The sequence below is a fragment of the Cervus canadensis genome, chromosome X (genome assembly GCF_019320065.1).
Source record: "Cervus canadensis isolate Bull #8, Minnesota chromosome X, ASM1932006v1, whole genome shotgun sequence".
NCBI lineage: Eukaryota > Metazoa > Chordata > Mammalia > Artiodactyla > Cervidae > Cervus > Cervus canadensis.
The window spans coordinates 498,166-501,508 of NC_057419.1; the positions used below are offsets into that span (position 1 = coordinate 498,166).

The 3,343-nt window shown below is 36.6% G+C and overlaps 1 long non-coding RNA gene across 1 annotated transcript; it reads right to left on the bottom strand.

The window, feature by feature from the left end:
* Window positions 1-370: 370 nt before the first annotated feature.
* Window positions 371-2,994, bottom strand: LOC122434384. The gene is made up of 3 exons (XR_006267359.1): window positions 2,816-2,994; window positions 2,070-2,216; window positions 371-1,162 (listed from the first exon to the last, which is right to left on the bottom strand). It is a non-coding gene; the product is annotated as an uncharacterized LOC122434384 (long non-coding RNA).
* Between the last annotated feature and the right edge of the window lie 349 nt (window positions 2,995-3,343).

Below are 3,343 nucleotides of genomic sequence, written 5' to 3' on the forward strand. Positions count from 1 at the left end.
TGTCAGAAGGAAGGAAACAACAATTTGATGGATTTTCAAGCAGTTGCTAGGCTGCACCACGTTAGGGCTCCCAGAGAGAAAAATGCAAATTTTGCCCCCTAGGTCTGGTATTCAGCTTGACACACAGAGTGTATCCCCGAAGGATTCAGGAATGTTCCAGACAGAACTAGGCTCACTAGCTCTCCCCTGCAGAGGAAACTAACACAAAATTGGAAATCAACTATATTCCAATATAAAAGAAACATCAAATTTAAAACACGAGGTTGCTCCCATGCCTTCAAGGAGCCTCAAAAACCCGGCCTACAGCTGCCTTCGGAATGCAGCTGTTACAACCCTGTTCCTGACTCCCTCCATTCCTGCTGCTCATGAATCCTGCCATTCTTCAGTTTTAGTGGACAAGCGTGTACCTAAATGATAGTAACTGACCCTTAAAATGAGAATTATCAACAAATCGTTTGCAAAAATGTTCTAAGTAAATCATAAATAGCAGATGGAAGATTAAATCAAGAAGAGTTTGGGTAAAGCTCACCACTTGAGTTCCAAATTATGATTTCATTAAAGTAGATGCCTTGAAACAGTTGAGAGGCTATAAAAATAAATGATTCAATGCTGAAATGTTTCCCAAATTAATTCAAATTGACATGAATAGAAATAAAACTATCCCAACAAATATGACAAATACGTCCAGTACACACCACCACTTGCTAGCTTTAAAAGCTATACAGCTGATCCCTAACCTGTGCAGCTGCCCTACAATAAGAGCCTTAGCTCTGTACACATTTAAACAGATTACATTTTGTAAAAAGTTTTTTCTTGAGAATATGTTACTGTTCTAACATCTTAATAGTCAATTACAAGAATTAAACCTATTGACAGCTGCAGTAAGCACTTCTACAAAAACATCAGTTAGCACATCAGCTATAACGACTCTGGGAAGGAAGAAGCTAGAAATATAAGAAAGCAGCAGATCTTCCAACTCAACCTGTCCTCGTACATCAGACCACGGCCACTTCTCTGGTGCAAACACATCAACACAGAATAAGCCTCTTACTTCACTCACAGTGCATACACAGATGGTGATAGGTAAAACTTGGAGAGCTCTTCTTAGACAACCATGAGATTATTTGCTGCTTCCATAACTTTCAATACCTTTTTGTAATGTCTCAAATAGTAAGATAGGGTGAAAGACAATGAAACACACTTATTAATTATCACTAAATACATATGATGTCATATATATCACGGTTTTGAAAAGTTCCTTGTACTAAATTAGGACCCTACATAGAGCAAAGTGTTAATTTCCTCACAAGAATGACATCCAAAATATGGTCTCTGAACTGCCTGTACTTTTCCTCCTTACCACCAGTGGAAGTGATAAATGACCCTAATGATTTATCAAGGAAGTGAAATCATTACCAAAAATTAAGAGTATCTATTGTTAGTAGCAAGAGGTATGGTTTTTTTGGGCGGATGGGGTAGGCAGAACTTTTATAAGGTTATTTTGAAGAAGTTACTTTTTAAAGTGCTCAAAAATGTTTTTAGAACTGATCTTGCAGTTTTCACAAACTGGAAAACTGTAAATGACGTGCAAAGGCCGTTGACAGGGCGCTGGTTACAGAAAGGAGAGTGGAGCCAGGAGCGGACTCTGACTGAGACACGGAAGGTGAGGACGGGCATGGAGCGGTGCACACGCTCCCCCCAGAGCAGAGGGACTCTGGTGTGCAGCGCAGTCGATGGCGGAGCACACGCCGTCTTCCTGGCCTAAAGCACAGAGGAGGGTGCCGGCTCCTCCGATACAGTTGCAATAATTCTGAGATCAATTCCTATAGAAAACATTAAAGGCCTCTCCTTGGAAGAGGTCATCCTATGTCCCTACCTGACTACTGTAGACAAATGGATCTGAATTACAAATATTACTTTATCCGGCACATGAAAAATGTCATCCCTCCTCAAAATATGGATGTATAGGCTTTCACAAGCCTCTACATTTTCTACGGTACATACTCTTCATTTATAAAATACATACATACACAGATACATACACACACATAAATGAATACAGAAAATACCTAAGAGTTCATTTCCTTATCAGCCATTTCTTTCTGCTTTTGTTTGGCAAGGTGATTGGACAGGATTCCCTCCTGTAAGATTCTGGCATTCCGTTCTCCAGAAAGCTGCTTCTGAGTCATGTCACTCTTCCATAACCTGGAGAGACACTATATGAAGTTTTTGGGCCCATATCATTAAAAGAAAAAAAAAGAAGTTAAAAGCTTAGAAGCAGAATATAAAATATATAAAACTGTTTAAAGGAAGTAGCCTTTTCAAGCACAAGAATCTTTATCTCACGTGATTAACTCGGATCTTAATTTAAATGTCTGCTAAATTTATCACAGAGCAAAAACATGCAGATATATTATTGTGAAAGGAAATTTCTTTAAAAAGCATTTAACTAGCTCCTTCACAGTCTCAAGGCAAGTTAGACTGTATTTTAACATTTAAAAAGCCAAAATTAATACATGGATTGGAATTAAGAAGATTATTTTGTCTAATGTATCAAAAGTGCCAATCATTATGTCAATAATTAAGCTCAAGTTATATCCAGTCCTCCACTCAGAAAACACATACAGAGCATCTATTAGAAGCCAAGAATAGTAAGAAACTAATCACTTAAACTACGAATGTCACAGTTCATACCTAGGTTGAGATAACACCTTGTTTGAAATCTAAATAATACATATTAAATAAATGGGATATTATAAATAATATTGATGAAATGGTGTTAGAAATTTGAAATTTTCAGCAACGATTACTCTACCTGATTCAGATCATTTCTCAGTCTTCAGTTCCATCTAGTGCTCTGAGAGTGAGTTCAAGTTGCTGTTTCATTTCAGCTTCTTTACTATATTGGTCTTCCTTTCTTCTTAACTGCTCCCTAATTTTTTCATATAACATGTCAGCATTTCTTCTATTCTCTTCTTCTTGCTTTAAGGTCAATCTGCAATATTTATAGAGCTCTTCTTAAAAAAAAAAATGAGACTATTCACTGCTGCAGTAGCATTCATTCCCTCTTCACAATGTTTAAAATAGTAAAATGGGGGGAAATACAGTGAAGAACACTTAATAATGATCACTATTTTCATGCAGAGGATTAAGAATAAAACAGCATAAATATTTTTTTCTGTCTTGAGAGAAAAATGGCTACTTCATACTTCTGTGGGTGGAAATGAAAAGTAATCTAAACTTTTTTTTTTTTTTAAAGCTATAATAGACATAATTAAAACACAGAAATGAAAAATGCAAAGTCAAGACTGTTTCGAATGATTTTGTTGATGATAATAATAAT